Consider the following 20,904-nt stretch of genomic DNA (forward strand, 5'->3'; position numbering starts at 1 on the left):
GCGGGAGCGCGCTCCTTCACTACAAACTATCGCGCCACCTAAATATTCGCCAAAATGTTTTTAATACCAGCGGTAACCGGCCAAGCGCCGTGCAAAAAACAATCTTCAAATAAAAGAAAGTCACCGGAGGAGTGAAAGGAGAGTGACAGGGGGCATGAGAAGAAGAGGGAGAGAAAGTTTCAGCCAGCTTGATCGATGGAGTTGGCTTCTAGTGGTGCAGTGACGCGTCCTAAAACCCTTTTATAATCTATCGATTAGATTTATGATTCGAAAATTATAAAAGTAGGGTAGACATGTGGAGATTATCCGGCTGAACAAACGTGCATTTATCAAACAGGTTTGTTTTCCACAGACCTTATTTCCAGGTATTTTCCAAAACCCTGTGGAGAAATCCCATTGCTTTTTGTCGAGGGAACCAGCAGCTTACTTCCTGGTTTTAGGACGCGTCACTGATGCCAATATAAACAAGGTGTTCTGTCGGCTCTGTACATCAATGCCGACCGATGCTGACAAGTAAGTGAAGAGTAGAAAATATAAAGGTATTGGCTATAGGGAAATGTCCCAGCAGTTTAGGAGAATGAAGGTTCTAATCTAATCTATTACATAGCCATTACATGTCTAACTCCTAATGACAGGAAGGCAGAAAGTGCATTATGCAAATAATAATACTCATAATAATAGCAGACATTTTTTAACAATGACCACAATATCATTATTTTAATAAACCAAATATGAACAATTGAGGAAAATGAGGAAGAACTGATGATTAAAATGTTGTAGTACAAGTAGTAATGTAGTTAGTGCATGAATTACTATTGCAACAAATGTGTTAATTTTCTTCATTATTAGTCGATTTTTTTTTGGTGGAAGAATGCTCCGGGCCAGTGGTTACCATGGTGGGGCCAGTGATAATATAATTCCACCGGCCCTTAATGTCTACCCCTGATTCATGTTTTTTTGCACTTATCGCAAGTTGCTTTTGATAAAAGTGTCAGCTACTGTAAATGAAATGAAAGGTAATGGATGTAAACAATGCATTTAACATGTTCGTAAGGTGTCAAAGATACACATAAAATGTGTTTTAGTGCACTGTAAAAAGAATTGTGCATTTATCTTAAAAGGTTACTAAGAGTATCATTATTCCATGCAAAGTATTTTTTCAAGTACTTTTTAAGATATTTGTTCAAGTTGCAAAATGTGTTCAGATGAGTCAATCCTTCAAGTCAAGACTCATGTAGCTCTTTGCTTTAGCTTCAAAATCATAAAGTGGTGTTAGTATAGTAATAATTCATCATTGAATAAAGGGAATTATCCCAGGAATACTAATTAACTAGTCTAGTGATGATATATATATATATATATATATATATGACTTGTGTATACCAATTTAGGTGTACAAATAACTGTAATCATCAATTTGTACACATAGTTCACCTCTAAACTGCTGCAAATCTGCTGAGAAAGCCTCTCTTCAGCTCTATATGTGTGACAGTAAACGTCTCTGAGCTTTGGTCTAGTGCCTGAATATACATATTAACCCATTACCCTTATTTAATTAACTCGGCGCTAACTTTCCTCCGGACTGGCCAACAGGGTCACAGCATGCGGTTCATCTGTGCGCTCTGTGATGACACTTTGAGCGCCGCGGTCACAGCTTTAATCAGCCGCGCTGCTCTCATGATATACTCTTATGTATGGATGGGGCTCCTGAACAGATCTTGGGTTTTTAATAGCGTCGTCTAGTGCTCTCATTAGCCGACACACGATCTGTATGCACAGCGTCACGTTATCGAGTTGGAGTAAAGGTGACACCGGCATGCTAATTAGGGAGCCAATGTGCTCTTTTAACTAGTATTGATGTTTTAGTAATCATTGCCGGCCTTTGATTCTGCGGCCTTGTCGAAGAACCGCTGCGGAGGACGTTTTTTCATCCCTCCCAACAAACAAATCCCAGAGAGCTAATTTATGCAAACTACTCCTTAGTATCCCAAATAACAGCGGACTTATTTGTACGTGTCATGTTTTCCTTCCTTTGTTTCCATCCAGCCACTTAGCCTTAAACCGATAGTTCTTACTATCTTTTAATTTATTTATTTTGCTCAGTTGTGATGACTTGTTTGGCATCCAATGATGGGTTGTGCGACTCGCGTTTAATACAAATAAAAATCAATCAATATGAAATCTTTTCACACACATTCAACAAAGTAAATAGGCCTTCACAATAGTCAAACAAATCAAAACCAAAGAGGTAAAAGTCAAATAAAATAATAAACAACTTAGATGGTCTTTCATTCTTTACATTGTGTAGGATAATATAACTTAAAAACTGTGTCTCGACAGCGTCTTTTACACAGGTTGCCCATATCTGTGTCTCAAGGGATGGCACCGTGGGAAATGTAGTCTTTTATATTCCCTAGACTACACAGGTCATGATTAGGTGACAATAATGAATATAGCATGTGGAAAGAAGCATTATTATTATTATTATTATACATGATTGTGTATTAGAATTTGTGTAAGTGACCTCGCCCTGCCTGAAGTCCCACTCTGCACAAGTCCTGCCTGTATCGCTGACCCACAGCGATGTTTTTTTTGCAGTCATGTGGGAGGGAAAATGAAATCAATAGAATCTTCTGTCCCAGGAGTCCTCTCCGAATGACTCGCCTCGTTCCCTCGGTGTCTGTCCAGGCATTCAATCTGTCTCCCACTTTACAGAAAGAGCTCTCGGGCGCTCCTGGCCTTGGAAGTGCTGAATGTCACGAGTCTCACGACCCTTTATTACGGCGCCGGGGAGATCTTCCACCAGCTTCTCCTCCTGCTAACTTCAGACAGAGCAGCGTCCGTGCACAGAGGAGGTAATTCTGCTGCATCGACCTTAACTCTAAACCAGCCCACTTAAACTTGACACTGGGTTCTCGTTTCATTCGAGCTCTCTTCTCAAATGCCTCTCCCTCCACTGAAGCACTTTGAATGATAAAGCCCTGAACATGGAATGGCACAGCAATCTGTATGGCAGCTGTGGGAATTAGCGGCTGCAGTTTTGTGATGGTTAACACTGACCAAACTATTCTCATGTGCACCGCAGAGAAGTGCTCCTTCACTCCCCATTATTCACACCTCACCAACACATCTATCTGAAGTTGTTCCCTTAACTTTGGTTGTTAGTTGGGAGTTTTTTTTTTTTACATTTTTTATCTGTACACACAACATCTATTGCACCTCTGTCCGTCCTGGGAGGGGAATCCTTTTCTAAAAAAAATCCCCATGAATTGTGAGGTTTCATTGGGATGTTTTCCTTATTGAATTAACACCATTTGATGGATTGTATTCACATGAATTCGCACCACTGACCAAAAGCTCAGAGGAAAAACAAGAACAAAAGGTGGATAACATACAAAAACTGATTCGTTGACGTTAATTAAATGAATTATGTCATTCATTTCACATTACTGTATTAGGTTAGTTGAAAGAAATAATGTTAACCTTATATTTTGCTTTCAACTAACCTACAATTAATTAGTCAACGTTTCAGTATTTTCAGTGTACTCAAACTGGCAGGTCAACTTCAAAGTGTGGCTTTATGATATTAGCTCTGTAAAATGCAATTTAGCCTCTGTGCTAAAGGTTTCTGAACGTTGCCTTTGAGAGGCAGTGTTGAGGTCATAATTCACCCACAGGGTTCCCACCATGGTTACAGTGGGCCGTGCTGAATGTAGAACAAAGCCTGTTGGACACTCTCTGTGCAAATGTCAGCCAGAAGATACAGAGGCAGCAGGAAGTCATTACACACATTATAATTAACAGCGGGAGTGGAATTATGGATTCCATATCTCCAGAATTCTCATTTTCATGGAAACGTTTAGATACAGAAAGCAGGAGAAATATTCCAAGTTATGTGAGCTAGGAAGTGTATTAATTAATGAAGGACACACAATAGCTTACAGTATTATAAAGGCTTTTTAATATAAAAATTAATCTCTTCACTGTAATATCGTTTTAAATTAAATACTTTTTGGTCCAATCCGGCAGTGGGACAAAGAATTTCTGCTGCATGTCGTATCATTTTTATATATTACATAACCGAAAGCGGATTTCTGATAAAACACACAGCGAGACACTCAGTGAGAGCCTGCAGACATATTTAGTGAGAGCTCGCGATAAGCACAGACTGGCTTCTTGTATGTTCAGGGAGGACGAGGGAGAAGAAGATTCTGCCCTCATTTTACACTTTCCAACATTTAACCCTGAGCTGTCCGTCTCCCATCGTCAAACACACCATTGGAGGGAGAGTTGTCTTAATATTAGTGGTGTGAACAGATCAGCAACCTGTCATTCCAACCAGTAACCTGTCATTCCAACCAGCAACCTGTCATTCCAACCAGCAACCTGTCATTCCAACCAGCAACCTGTCATTCCAACCAGTAACCTGTCATTCCAACCAGCAACCTGTCATTCCAACCAGCAACCTGTCATTCCAACCAGCAACCTGTCATTCCAACCAGCAACCTGTCATTCCAACCAGCAACCTGTCATTCCAACCAGCAACCTGTCATTCCAACCAGCAACCTGTCATTCCAACCAGCAACCTGTCATTCCAACCAGTAACCTGTCATTCCAACCAGCAACCTGTCATTCCAACCAGTAACCTGTCATTCCAACCAGTAAACATAACTAAATATGAAAACAAATTCTATATCTGCTTTACTCCAATTGTTGTCAATAATCTAAACCCCTCTAAAGGAGTTATTATTTCATAAGCTAAGTCATTTATTACTTGGAGAGCATACGAATATGCACCCACGTTGTCAACTCTTGTGCCTGTATCACTATTTTATATCAGAATTCTTCCACTGACACCTGCTGCTTGTTTCGTAAAGTGGAAAAGGCTTTGGGACTCAATTTGAATGCTTTCGATGCCATTTGTAGAAGAATTTAATTCATAAATACATTAGAATTCCTTACTGTTTTCTGATCCTCTTTGTTTCTGCTATTCAAGTTGTAATAAAGAGCTTTCCTTCTTTTTAGTATCTATTAATACAAACTAGTGCTTGGTTCTAAAAGTCTTGAGTGCTTGTGTATTTACGAAAAATAGTCAGTGACTTTACTCCTTTTTAAATCTTTAAATTATTGCAATCATATATTCTAATCATAAGTGCTTGCTGCTTGGTTCCTCTAACATTTTGACATCTTTGTCAGGATCGCGTTCCTGGTTTCGGGGAACATCTTCGTTCCTACTCTCCATCGTGGTCATGAAGGGGTCACACGACCGAAAGAACGAGAGCGCGAGGGATTATATCTCCAGGCTAGAGTTTGGGACCCTCTGCTGGAACTGCCTTCTCTGCTAAGTGGTCGATAAAGGTGAGGTTCATCCCATTTAGCCATAGCCACTTAACCTTTGTTGTCTTTCCTTCACAATCTAAACCATAGATTGATGTGATGTTGGCAGATCTATGGATCTGTTTCTTCATATTTCTTCAGGGTCTGACTTGGGACCTCACTCTTAAGGAGGGATGTTTGATGGCCTCAAGGCCAATTTCCCATTGAGCCACTCCCCCAAATCAGGAAAGATGGCTGACGCCTCTTGTTGAGTGCTAACATGTATGTTAAAGCCTGAGCAGCCCGTCGTACCCTGGTATCAGAACCCTCCAACACATGATTAAGGTCAGCGAAGCCTTCAGACTGAAGAGCGGTGCTACAATCACAGTTTGTGTTGTTGGTTTCTCGTGACATTGCTTTCAGCCTGATTTTAAATTAAACATTATTTACCCAGTCGACACTCCGTTAGCACCGCTCCCCGTAGACTCCTCTGAGCGCTGATAGATTGTGTATAAAGGAGCATGCGGCTTGTTGAAAATATGATTTATCAGAAGTAAATGCAGCACAGAAAGCGTGCATTGTGCTGAATTATTCCTGGAGGGATACGCACTGTAATCACAGTGCTTGTGGTACTTGTTCCAGTGGGCCACGCTCAGAGCACTTCATGCATTCCAATTTCTCCAGAATACATTAATATCGTCCTCTAGTTCTCCCTCGGTGACAGTGGAAATTATACATTTTTATGAGGAGATCACAGGAGAAGCAGAGCACGGAACATGCGGCATTACAGTGCGATGCATTCAGAGCTGAAGGGGGGGTGTGATGACGATGTATTCGCCTGCAGTCCTCCCCACCACTGAGGCCCTTCTTCTCTGTGATTCATAGGTTATATGACTGTTATAATTGCTTTATTCTCACAAGGACGGTCACATCAGATATATGTGATACACCAACTAAAAGTATGTATTCACATGTTCACAGTGTTATTCACAGCTGCTCCATCCTCAGGTCCTGCTCTGGCCGTACCGCCATCAATTAAAAGAGAAGTGGACTGTTAAACAAAGTGAGCTTGTATTGGTAGTGAGACGTGTTGGAAAAAAGACGTTGTTCCCAGCAGTGTTCGGTACACTGAGAGTGTGTTCCCACAGCTGACTAATGTCTCTAATGGCAGAGAGACTCTCAGTATCACAGGCTGTACGCTGCCTGATGAAGCCTGAGAGTTTATGACTCAAGAGCAAATTTACCTCTGTATATTAATGTGTGCTATATTGTAATGCTCTATGCTGCACTGTGTGACATAGTGAGGAGAGTACAAGGACACTCCACAGAGTAAACCCTTTTCTTCTGGTCTATTAGCGTAGGATTGTGGGGGTTGTTGTCTTCACTGCTTTTGACATTATTGACGTCAGTTTCTCTTGGTTAAAACGCCCTCAGGAGGATTTTGCTTTATCCTCCTCTGCTGTGATTAAAAGGGATTTTTTTTTTTAAAACCGTGTTTCTCGGACGTCACTAGCGTTAGCTCAGCTTGTTTCTCTGATAACTAAAAATCCAACCATTCAGGGGGAAATTATTCGCAGTGGTCTACTCCTCTCTGGAGCAAACGGACATGATAAGTATCCCTGATACAACCGCTAAATAAATCAGTTTCAAGTTAAGAATAATTGTTTCCCTGGTGGACATAGGGTAGAGCGCTTACAAACTAATGGCTAACATTAGCTTAGCTTGCGTCTGATAAGTTAAGATCCAAACGTTCGGCAGGATTTTACCCGGTATCAAAAATGTCCACAGAAGTCTACTCTCCTCCTCTTAGTTTTGAACTTGAACTGCTTTCGGCTGACGCTGCTGTTAGCTAACATGCAGGCCCGTACCCAGGACCGCCAACGTTTTTTGTGCACACAAAAGTATTTGACTCTGGGCTCAGCAGAAACTAAAGAGGGGCTTCCACATGTGGCAGACCAGGTGTTGGTGCTGCCGGATTTGGCACCCCCACTATAACTTTGTCCAAGATAGTCGTACTGTCAACAAAATCACACTGGGGTTTGCTGTCCCCCTCTAGTGTGTGCACACAAAAGCATTTTACTCTGGGCTCAGCATATGTACATATATGTTTTTATTATTCTTTTTTTCCTTTCAAAAGCATTACATCATTATTTACACGACACAAAATAACTTAATGTAAAGTATTTATTTCACCTTCCCTTATTATGGCCATAAGCCATGCTAACATGTACCTTTAATAAAATCCTTCATCCAGTTAAAGATATTGAGGTAAAACAACCAATAAGTCATTTATGTAAAGTAAACTAGATGACAAATCAATTCGGTTCTGGCAGCTGGCCAACATGATGTCATCTCTACTCAGTTCAATATATTACCCAGGTTTTGTGCTATTACACATTTTACAAACGTGTTGATCATATCTACGTTACTGAGAGTGAACAGAAGCCTCTGCTTTTTGTCAGTAGTTTCTAGCAGCATATTTTCTCCCCATGCCATTATAACAGCATGATTTAAAACCTCTTACTGTTTATGAATTATTCACATGATCAATAAATTTATAAATGAATTATTATTAAATGTGCCATATTGTCGTTTAATGAGCGGTTTATAAAATGACGAGTAATAACACATAAGAAGGAATTTTAATGTCAAAATGAAGACACTGAAAAAGACTAAATTAACCCCCCGCTGTTCGTTTGAGTAATTTAATGGTTTAATCATTGCTTCTCTGCTCTGATTGTTCTCTATGCACACTCACACTGGCATTAATTTCCTCATTATAACACATCAAGGAGTTGTGTGTGGATACAGCAGTACAGTATGCTTTGATGAGGTCTGCAGCCGCACTAATAATCTAATATTATATCACACGTCCACCACAGAGCACTTTAACATGCTGTTCAGGCAACAGTGTATCATTAAGGCCGCGCTAATGCTTTACATTTAATGACCTTGGGCGATACCTAACTGTCCAGAGTCATGTTTAGAACAGAGCATTAAGGATTCATTATAAGATCATTTGATGTTATATACATGAGTGTTTCAAAAGAAAACTACTTTATGTCTCTACAGATTATATGCTTCTACACTTAAATCCTTTTTTCAAATTGCGTACTCTGTGTCTTGTTGTGCTTTACTACACAAACAGCTTTCCATTTTCCCTAAGACCGGTTTGATACATGTCCAGGCTCCAGAGTTTACCAGTGAAGGAAAAATAAATGTAATTTTTTTACTGCTTTACGGATGGCTTTGTCTTTACGCAATTTGTGTTTTTGTTCTCCGAGTGCTCCAGCTCGTTTCGTTCTGAACAGTCGCCAGCTGGACGTTTCTGAGACTTTTCGAAAGAGCGCCAATCCATCTGTGACCGACACTCACTCCCCATTATGTAAAAAACAAACTCAGCGATTCAAGTTAAGGTCCCGGTTCCGAGGAAATGTAAAGCCTTTTTGCAACAAAGTTTTTGTCAGTGTTTAGTTCACATTCTATTCATAAACATTAACTCGAACAGCCCTTAAGAGATGGAAATGACCACAAAAAGACACAAACAACCCCAAAGACACACAGAACAACTACACAAATAAGTAATGATTGCAAGGAGAAACACAATAGAGACACAAAGCGACACTAAAGACCACAAAGCGACACTAAAGACCACAAAGCGACACTAAAGACCACAGAGACCAAAGGTAATAAGCAGTATTTGTTGCTAGCGTGCAAGACATTATGTGTCATCATGTCAAATTGAGGGTTTTTTTGTAGCTCTATGTAACCAGACTACATTTCTTGGTGGTAGCTTTCAAAACTATGCTTTGAAAGTAGCTTCTCCAACACTATGGCGGTCCCACTAAAATGTGGATTGAAATGCTCTGTGACTTCAGTGATGCAATGTAATTCCTTGTTTTCCATCCTCAGGGTTCTACCCATGTGACAAGACAATTAATCTCCCTGATAGAAGATGCAACGATGAAGATCTCACTTTGTAATCTGTAATGACTGAAGTGTAAATATGTGAAGTAATGTCACACCACTGATCCATTTCTCTCCGGGAAGCCTAATGAGACAGATGTACATCAGGCTGACTTTGATAGTTAATCACTCGACAGTATCCCGGTAAGCTGTGGGATTCAGACACAATGCCATCAGACCCTCATCAACACGGCTGCAGATAAACTGTATCCTTTACTGATCAGGAAACTGGCAGCCCGACATGTTCTCTTTGTCTGGCATCGTGTGAATAGACTGCTTTACATAACACTCTGTTATCATTATCAAGTATTTCAAATGGAATTCTCACGCAGGAAAATGTAATGTACCAATATCAACAAGTCTCTTCCAAGGCAAAACACAAGGGAGCCAAGACTCCGCTCTGCCACCAAGCAACACTTTCTACAGCTGCTATGCGGCCAATAAATGAGCTGGCACCCACAGTATCCACGGTGATTTGGTTGGATATTTGCACACTTTCTACCCAACAACAACAAACTGTAATGAAACTAAGCTCATTTGGATGTTGAATACTTAGTTTACAGAATGAGTCCAGTTTGTTTCAACAGAGCCATCCCGAGCGCTTGGTAGAAACATTTATTAAAGTTCAACAGTTTTGGAAAATGTAGCCATTTTATTTATTTTCTAGAGTGAAAGATGTTCGATGGATGTAAATCTCATGTGTGGTATGGAGTCAGGACGTGGTTAGCGTAGCTTAGCATTGAACTGCTAGCAAAGGGGAAACATTCCCTGTCCAAATAACACCATCCAAAGCTCACTTATAAGCATGTTTTATCTCATCTGTTTTATCCGCTAAACACTGGAACATAAAACTGTCGTTTAAGGGAAAGTGACGTGATGAACAAACCCTGGTCAACTTCAATTTTTTTTGGGATGACATAACTCTCAAATCAAGGGGTCAAATTGACAACGTTTTCAAACGCATACATTTTATGCTGCACCAATAATATTCCAATTGTAATACAACAGTTCAGAGTTGCTAAAGGCATGTCAGAAACACTATATCCCCATGTCCACATAGCGCCTTTTTCCGATTGACAGCGTCTTTTCAAATCGTTTCCAATGACAACAGAGTGCGGCTGCCTCAAGAAAAAATGCCACCTGTTGTTTCTCTAATTTCCCGTTAGACCCTCTTGGTTTTTCAAAGGGTACCTCACATTTCCTTGCTCTATACACAATGCACATTGCTGCTTTGAGGCCTTATTACTCACACCCAATTAGGCACACAGCTTTCCACAGGGTTCAATTTACACAAATGATTATAGTTTGGTCAGAACCCTGCAGCTGTAGTGATTTCCAAACACACTTGTGTGTAGCGCTTTCCAGGACACCACTTATATTTGCCTTTGAAGCCGTGCTGAAGGCCAGTGTTTTCTGTAAATAGCAGGGAGGAAGTGGAGCGCTGCAGAGTGTCCCGCGCAGATATGAATATTTTATTGCACCGCTCGGGGGTCACTGCACGTCAGCCATGACAGCCACATAAATCAAGCGGCGTATCAAAGGGAGATGTTCCTGAGGTGCAGCAGACTGTTAAATGCAGGGCCACTGTGAAACTTTCTCCTGCAAACACACAACAGGAATGCAGATACTAGGATGCTCCTATCAACACATCTGGGTGTGTATTCCTGCATGAAATAAATTAACCAAAGCAACGCATCTCCACCTGGGAGCCATGACGGGAGTTTGAGCCACGTGAGCAGTTTCATTCTTACACAGCTTTGACAAGCATTTAATACACTCATGTTCACTCTGAAAGCAACAACAAGGGTTCTTGTTGGGACTTACATTTTCTTAGATGCTGGTTTTCAGCAGGTTTAAGATCTGACAGCAACCATATGAGCCACCAGACAGTTTACCATAACCATATTATAAACATCTTGTAACCACTTACACCATAGTTAATGTTGTAGATACTTTGTCTCCTTGAGAATTCTCAGGATCAGCAGATAGATTCAGAAGTTGCTTGATTTAGGGCCACATATAGCTTTAACAACCTGGGGGGCATTTCAATTATACAGTTAAAGGCTCATGGTGGGTATTTAATCCAGTATTTCGGACACGAAATATTTAAATTTGACATTTAGGACGCAAACGCTTCAGCCCTTTCCCCTAAATAGACATTCCTGGCAGTGTGGAGAATACTTCATAAGAACATTTAGACATTCATACTGACGGAGAATACATCCAGGGGTGGTTTGGATATGGTAAATCTTCCTCACTGTTCATCTCCTTCTCAGCGTCTTATGTGGTAAAACCTGTTGTTGCCCTCCGGATGGCACTCTGATATGTGTTATTCCATTTCTTACATTTTTTTTTCAGATATGTAGTAATAAAATATGGAACTAGTTTGAAATACTTTAAAAAGAGACTTTTTGTGGGTATGACACTCATGAGTATACTCTGAAAACATGTCATGGCTAATGTATACAGTTAACGGTGTGTGTATTTCAATCAGAAATAACAAATGGCATAATTATTGCACCCTGAAAGCAGGGCATCAACAACATAAAGACAAGTTGTGTTCAAGTGAGGCAACTGAACTCCTCTATGTTTCCTTCTCAACAGTGGAACAACAAACCTGTCAAGGCTCAGCTTCAAAGCGCCTCAGTAAACACGCGGGGCCCTTTGTGCATACTGTATGTGTCCGGGTGGTTCCCTGCATCCAAACTCAAGGCAAGTCTCCTCAGGTTACCTTTGTTTAGCACTTAAACACAACCACAATATCAATTAATTACACTTTAGAGACAATGTCATCCACTAATTATGTACATGCTAGTGCAAATACAAGCAGGTGAAGGAGAGCTGCTCATAATTGAATGGTACTTCCAGGCCCGGTCCTACGGGGGTGCCTAAGGGTGCATTGCACCCTCAGTCGTATGCACCCTCATTTGAAAAAAAAAGTGAAAAATATTACATACATAATAATAATAATGGTAGTAAGAAGAAGAAGAAGAAGAAGAAGAAGACTTTTTAACTTTTGCAAAAACACTTTATTTACATATGATCAGTTATACATGTGATCAATAAAGTGCTTCATTGAGCAAAAAAAATGAACGAATCACTTAAAATAGTACATTAAAACCTATGTCTTAAAAACTTGTGCAAAGTGCAAATCCTCATTCACCACAGAACACACAATATCATTATAACACCAACGTTGTTTAAAAGCATCCAAGTCTCCAATATGTTTATAAAACGATGCTCCAGCCAGAGTCTGGCTCTGATGTTGCACAGCCAGATCGCTTTTGCCTCTTCCCCTTTCTTATTTTCAACCCTGTTTTTTCTACTTAAATAAATGGCCATTTTTGCTTCGCCAGAGAGGTAATTCAGGAGCTGCCACTTTTCCTTGTTCGTCTTTTTATATGGAGCCCCCATGATAAAAACACTCTCGGTAAAAGCTATACTAAAAAGACTAAAAACCAATGTTAAAAGAGAGAAGAAACCCGTGAGTCTCTTGCACTCTGTAAAAACATGGAAAACAGTCTCTCTAAAACCACAAAATGGACACTTGTTAAAAACAGCAGGATTAATAATGGAGATAAAAGAATTACAGGCGATGGCACCGTGTAAAATTCTCCACTGGAGGTCGGCAGTACGTTTTTTTATGGGAGGTTTGTATAAAATCCTCCACTGTGGGCCTGGTCCGATTCCTGCACCCAGTCTGGTGCTCCACACAGTGGAGGCCCTGTCCTTCAGTACATTTCTGTTGGTCGTCTTTACAATGTTCATGTATATAGTTTTTTTGTCAGCTTTGTGGATGGTCATTTGTCCTTGGTTTGCGACCTTGAGCAGGTGGCCGGTCAGTTCTCCGAGCCCTGGGCTCAAGTAGATCTCCGGGAAAGGGTCTGCTGGGTCCGGCTTGGCTCTTCCCTGTCCATAGCTCCTTAAAAGTCTTTTGTCATCAGGGGAGAGGATCTGGCTCCAGAGTTGCAGGATCCTCTCGGCCACCCGGACAGAGTGCAGACCCAGCAGAGAGCCCAAGGCCCGGGCATCGCTCAGCTCCGGCCCCACTGCATCCACCAGCTGCTGAAGGCACAGGGTCCTGGATCGGCACAGCGCCACCGTCAGGCCGGGTGTTTCGCTGCTGCTGACGTCCAACCTGGCTCTGTGAATGAGAGGCTCCCTCAACAACCAGTACAGAGAGTCAGTCTTTGGACACCTTGCATGGTTAAAAAGGGCCCAAGATTTAAAAACACCCTGATAAAAAGGAGGTAGCCCACTTAACTTTAAAATGTTTAAATCAGTTAAAAACAGAGCAGCATCCAGCCCCAGGTTACTCACGCGTCGGAGAATGCAGCTGCTCACATCTCTCCACACCAAATCAGCCGGGCCAGTCAGATACCTCTGTAAAAACTGTATCCTAAAAGTGGCTGTTCGGCTGGCCAGGTGGATAAGGCCCTGTCCCCCCTCCTCTCTAGATAAAAACAGCACCCCCTGTGGCACCCAGTGTAGACCCTCCCAAAAGAAATCCACCAACTTCTTTTGTATTTGGGCTAGTAAGCCCGAGGGAGGGTCCACACAGGTGAGACGGTGCCACAGTTGGGATGCCACAAGGTTGTTTAAAACCAACACTCTACCTTTAAAAGACATCTGAGGGAGCAGCCACCTCCACTTGGACAGCTTTCCCTCTATCTTTGCTATGACTCTCCCAGTTCCTCAGGACTATGCTTGTATTACCCAGGAACACACCCAGGTACTTTAGCCCATCTTTCTTCCATAGCATGTTCTGGGGAAGAACTGGGAGACCGCCACTCCACTCACCGACAGCGAGGGCCTCACTTTTCTTCCAATTCACCCTCGCTGCCGATGCTGAACTAAAATCCCTCACGATGTTAACTAAAATGTCTGTCTCTTTTTGGTCTCTAATAAAAACAATGATGTCATCCGCATATGCTGATAAAACCATGCCTCCACTAAAACCAGGTAAAAACAGCCCTTGCAGTTTGGAGCGTATTTTGTTGAGAAGGGGTTCTAGGGAGAGTGCATAGAGCATGCCAGACAGAGCACAGCCCTGTCGGACCCCTCTACACACTCTAAACGGAGCACACAGCCCACCGTTGAACTTCAGCACACTCTCAATCTTATTGTACAACACCTTGATCTTGGCTATGAAACCAGCGCTGAACCCAAACTTCTCCATTACTTTCCAGAGGAAGCTGTGCTCAACGCGGTCGAAAGCCTTTTCCTGATCTAGAGAAATCAGACCAGTATCAATGCCCAATGAGCTGGAGACCTCCAAAACATCTCGAATTAGGTGGACATTGTCCACCATGGACCTGCCGGGCACACAGTAGGTCTGGTCCCGGTGGATGACCTGCTCCACAGCCCTCCCCAGCCTGGTGGCCAAAGCCTTGGACAGAAGTTTGTAATCCACACACAGCAGAGACACAGGGCAACAGTTTTTGATGTCCTGCAGGTTTCCTTTTTTTGGTAGCAGCGTGATCACCGCTCTCCTGCAGGACATCGGCATCGAGCCAGAGGCCAGACTTTCATTAAAAACGTCTAAAATGTCATGTGACAAGACGTCCCAGTAGGCTTTATAAAACTCTACGGAGAGGCCATCGATACCAGGAGCCCGCCGTCCCTGCATGCCTTGCAGGGCGGTCTGCAGCTCCTGGATCGTTAACGGCCCTTCGAGCTGTGAGTTGGTCTCCTCTGAGACCTGAGGTAGTTCTTTGCAGAACCCCTCGGACAGAGTTTCCCCCTCCTCATACTCGCTTGTGTATAGGGTGGAATAAAAGCTCACAGCTCGCCTCCTGATCTGGCTTGGCTCTGTTATTTCCTGCCCTGTGTCTGACAGTAGTGAGTGGATCACTCGCCTCTGCCCATTCTTTTTCTCCAGGCCGAAGAAGAAGCTAGTGGGAGCATCCATCTCGTTGGTGTTGAGGAACCGGGACCTGACTAGTGCACCCTGAACTTTAACGTCCAGCAGGTTGGCTAAAGCCATTTTTTTCTCTTTGAGGATTTCAATATATCCTCGATCTCCTGTGGTCTCACTTATTGTTTCTAGTTCCACGATATCACTCTCCAGGTCTTTCATAGATCTAATGATGTCTTTTGTGACATTGAGGGTGTGCTGTTGGCAGAGCAATCTTATCTCAGTCTTACCATGGTCCCACCACTGCCTAAGACTGCTAAAATCTCCCTTCCTCTGCCTAAAAACACTCCAGAAATAAATAAGGGCCTCTTTAAAATGTTTATCAAATGTTAAAACCGAGTTAAAATGCCAATATGCACTTCTGGGTAAAACATTTCTAATAAAAACATTACATAAAAGCAAAGAGTGATCCGTAAAACCAGCAGGTGATATGCTGCATATTTTAAAAATATTAAAATGATGCTTAAAACAATAAAAACGATCTAGTCTAGCTGATGAGATTCTATTCTCTCTGATGTGGGACCAGGTGTACTGCCTGGTGTCTGCGTGCATCCTTCTCCATACATCCACCAGGCCGTGGGAGTGGACCAGCTGCCTCAGAGCATGCTGGGAAGCTGGATGCGGCTCTGCATGGTTGCGATCCAAAGATGCATTTTCAGTACAATTAAAATCCCCACCCAAGAATAAAAAATCCTCCGTGGCACAACCGTTTAAAACATCGTTAACTTTGAGTAAAAACAGCTTCCTCTCTGCACCGTTTGTTGGAGCATACACATTTACAAAAACAGCTGTAAAAAGGTCAAACCGTGCTTTTATTAAAAGCAACCTCCCATTGATAAAATGCTCGACCTCCAGAGAGACAGGACTAAAAGACTTGGAGAGGAGGAAGCCCACCCCCCCACTAAGAGAGGTGTTGTGGCTTAAAACGACTTCCCCCTCCCACTCCTTTCTCCAGTCCGTCTCATTAAAAACGTCGCTGTGCGTCTCTTGTAAAAAGAGGACATCGATATGTTTTTTTTTTGCAGTCTGAAATATTAAAGCCCTCTTTCTTTCCTCTCTGGCTCCATTTACATTTAAACTTCCCACACTAAAAGTGTCCATTTCGAGTGAGATGTTAAAAGCAAAAATAAAAACAAATAAATTAAACACAGACATCGAGGTTTTTAAAATCAACGCTGCCCATTTGCTTCCTCACTTTTGTAACAATTCTTTTTAGTCTGTATATTTCCAGCTCATCCAGGACAGACTGCTCTTTCCGGCTCATGTGGAGTCTTGCTGAGGCACAGAAAACGGACAAATCTGGGAAATATTCTTCTATGATTACATTATGTTGGTTTTTTGTCTGCACCAGGTAATTTTTTATCATTTCGGCCGAGTACATTTTTTTTTTGTTGGCTACTGCTCATAAAACCTGGCACATCACTGCTGTCAGACACACAATCATCCCAACTCTCATCCGCCTGTTCTTGCTCTCTTTCTTCCTTTCCCTCACTCACTACTTTAATGCTTTTTGCAACGGTTGGTACATCCTTTTTACTTCTCCTGCGTTTAGTAGCAGTCTTTTTCTTATTTATCATTTCTGTTGCAACCTCCTCTTCCTCCATATCAGCAACCTCCACCTGCTCACCCCATGTTTTCTTCTCCTCTCTTGTTTTGTCCAAATGTGTTTCCCTATCTTCCTCCTGTGTTTTACTGACTTCACCTGTGCCTACATTTTCTTTTGCCAAATCACCTTGTGGTTCATTGATTATTCCAGGGTTTTTTTCACCAGTTGTATTTGTTTTTTTTATCTTTTTTTCTCCCATCGCCCTTTTCTTCTGCATCACACAAAACCACCACCTCATTTTCCTGGACATAATCACCCACACTCTGTGCAACACCACCGCACCGCAAGCCGGGCACAGCAGCAGAACCGCGCTGTACAGCCCGCCCCGCGTCCGAGACGGCACATCGCAAGCCACCGCCGACTGCTCAGGAGCAGCGTTGCTGTCAGCAGCAGCCTCCGGAGGGGGGCCCTCCGCCACCGTGGGTGACACCCCTCCCTCAGCAGCAGCCACCTGCTGCTCCATTACAACCGGCGCACCGGCCGCCGGCGCGGCAGTCCGCCTCGGCGCAGCCACGGGCGGCCTCGGCGCAACGGACAGCCCCGGCACAGCCGGGGGTCTCGGCGCGGCCGGCCCCGGCGCAGCGGTGGACGACCCCGCCGCTGGCACGTTGGACGGCCCAGCCTGCGGGTCATCCGGACCAGGCGGAGCCGGATCCCCGCGCCTCGGACAGGCATTCATGGTGTGCCCCTCCTCCCCGCAACCAAAACACTTCATAACTGATGATGTTGCAAAAATCACATAGTCATAATCATCTACTTTAACGTAAAAACGGAGGTTAAGCTCCGCATTCCGATTGTTCAGTATCATATACAGTTGTCTGCGGTGAGACACTACGTGTTTCAGTAACTGAGGCTGCGGCCCCACGAAGACGAAAACGGCTAAACGCATAGGATTAACGCAAACGCAATCGCAAACGGCTTCCGTCCACATGCAATAATTATCCGGATAGTGTCTGCCCACACGAGACCGCTCCGTTTAGCTCCAACCGCTGGAGAAGCTGCAGGACATATGCAGGAGCCTCTACGTGGCGCTGTAACTTCCTCCACAAAAGCAGCGAAGAAGCATGGTTGTCATGGTTGCCCTTCTGTTTATTCTCCGCGGTGGGGGCCGAGGGAACCGGGCAGATTTTTTCGCCAGTCAGCGTGTATTAAAGTTGAAATCTTCCGGACAAAATTATAAAAGTGCCGGTCAAAGGTCTTCTTTGTTATTTATTGAGCTTTAAAACAAATGAATAACGACTCTATATAATATAATGATAAAATACACGGAGCCTCTCTTTTTCCTCCTTCTCTTCGGACAGCGTCAGTGTCTGTCTCATGCAGCAGCTGATCCAGTAATGAGTGACCCGGCCGACAGTAAAAAATAAACATATTTATAACTAGTTTAGGGAGTTTGAGAGGTAATTAAAATAGCTAAGGGTGATGATCTGACTTAAAGTGTGTGTTTTGCTGCAGCGGGAGGAGCTGCAGGTGGGCAGAGCTGCGTGTCTCCGTCCTGTCAGATTAGACTTCACTCGCGAGAGAAAGATAAATAATCTGAATTCAGGATGCAGTTTACTTTGACGTGGGGGTGAGCAGCAGAGGTGGGGAGAGGCGGGGCTATTGCCTCATCATTATTGCTGTAGATGTTGCACAAACAACTGTAGCATGGTCAATAGCGTCCGGAGCACGATAGCAACTCTGCGATCCGCCATTGTTGTTGTTGTTGGTGGCGAAACACTTCAGCACTGGCGCGGGGTAAGCGGAGGTGAGCAGAAGAGGTGGGGAGAGGCGGGGCTATTGCGCAATCACTATCAGTGATCTGAAAATGTCCGTATAGGGCGCACACACGGAGCTGTTTGACCCCCCAGAGAGTGGCGTATGCATTTCTATCCACCTTAGGACCCGTTGTCGTTTCCTCAGTCGTTTAGTGCCATATTCGGTCGTCCTCGTGTGGCCGAACGGTCTATATGACACTAAACAGTAACGCAAACGACCGAATTCGTCCTCGTGGGGCCGCAGCCTGAGACTTGCATCCAGACAGCATCTTTTTTACGGGAGAAACAAGTTTCCCGTGTCTGGACAGTTCTCTACTGAGGAACTCATCAGTTATGAAGGGAGGGACATTAGACAGTACAACTTTGGTTGCGGGAAGCATCAGCGGCTGTACTTGGACAAACATTTCTCTCACCACGATGCCCGTCTCGATGACGCGGTTCGCCTTCTCCACTTGATCCAGAAAGATCACCACCGCGCTGTTCATCCGCGCCAGGGACTTAATGCTGCTGTGCCCGACCTTCTCTCCCACAGCCAGCCCGATCTCCTCCACAGTGCATGGGAAGCCGGCTGCGATTTTAATGCCGTGCTTCCTCGTGAGTTTGGCAAACTCTCCATTTACCATGGCGTCAGACGCCGACCGGCGAGACACCGGCAAGAGAAGCCCACAAAACACCCCAAAAACACCACCAAAAAGCACGAAAAGTACAGAAAATCAAAACCACCACCGATAAACTATATTAAATAAACACCCATTACACAAAAATAAACGGAAAATATAACGAAAAAAGTCTCGCTCTTCTCTTTCTGTCACACTCCAACAACTCCCAGCATGCACAAGAAGAAGAAGAAGAAGAAGAAGAAGAAGAAGAAGAAGAAGAAGAAGAAGAAGAAGAAGAAGAAGAAGAAGAAGAAGAAGAAGAAGAAGAAGAAGAAGAAGAAGAAGAAGAAGAATTTAGTTGAAATAAAATAAATTGTAATTGTGGTTAAATAACATTGTCTGCTGCATTTATTTGGTCAATTTAAACGGTAAGTAACGTTATTATTATGTCAGGTGCGCGTGACCTGTGCCGCTGAGCGTTCGTCATCTGCAAGGTGCTTACACAGCAGTCAGTGATGGACATCAGAAAATGGTTAAAACAACCAGCCCTAATCGCCAGCAGTAACACTGCATCTACTGCAGGTAATAACATTTCAGATCATGGGGACATTACGTTACCCGCGGCCACTGTCGTGGACAATAACGTCCGACTCGCCGGCTTTGCCCGCCTCGCCCACGGAGGCGGAGCAGCCGTCTTCGTTGCCCCAAACCCCGCCACCCCTCAGCGGCCCGCAAGTGCCAGAGGACCTCGGCAAAACAGAGCCTGCCCAGGTATATTTAAAAAAAGTACCCAACTCGCCTGTAGGCTACTCATTTTGCAGCTCATGGTTTCAAAACAGAGATTGGCTGGAATATTCATGTGAAAAAGATGCCATCTTCTGCTATGCATGTAGACATTTCGGTTCAAGTAAGTCAGATGCCTTCACCACAACTGGCTACAACAACTGGCGCCATGCTCTTATAGGCTACGTGATAAGGGACTGGGAAGGCATGAATCAAGCAAAGAGCACATTGATGCATACAGTACATTTTGCTCTCAAAGTTCACCAGATTGATGCTTTGAACTTCAATATTTAAAAAAAAAAAATCTTCCCGGGAGAGCATGCCCCCGGACCCCCCTAGAGGAGGTGAGGACCCTCCTAGAGGAGGTGAGGACCCCCCTAGAGGGTGTTAGGTCCACTCCCCACTTATAAAAATAGCACTTTACCACTGCACCCTCTCTATTCTCAGATGCACCCTGAGTCATTTTGTTCTGGAACCGGGCCTGGGTACTTCGTTTGGCTCCCTTTTTGTTACCACTGCGAAACATAATGATTGTTGATGGTTTGGATATTTGTTGGCTATCTTCCCGGCTTCGTTAAGATATGTTGATGCTTAGTTTTCTCGAAGCTGCTCCTTGAATCAGTGGCTTTCCCTTTCTTATATTGACTTTACCATTGCAGTTGTTCCTATTAGATAGATAGATAGTCAGAGTTAAAGCTGGCATTCAAGTGTAAGAAAACAGAAAAAGCATCAGCGCTGTTTTGGAAAGGTCAACAGAACATATTATTAAATACAGTCTGCATGGTTACCTTATTGGCACTTTTTCCTGTGAAATAAATTAGACATTGAAGCCATCGTTGCAGCAGCCAGCTACACAGCAGAACTCCCCAAACAACGTCCTTCCAAAGCACTGCAGAACAAAATATATGGACAAAGTGTCAGAGAAGTAAACCAATTACATTCTAATAGAGACCATTTTTT

Source organism: Pseudochaenichthys georgianus, chromosome 2 (genome assembly GCF_902827115.2).
Source record: "Pseudochaenichthys georgianus chromosome 2, fPseGeo1.2, whole genome shotgun sequence".
NCBI lineage: Eukaryota > Metazoa > Chordata > Actinopteri > Perciformes > Channichthyidae > Pseudochaenichthys > Pseudochaenichthys georgianus.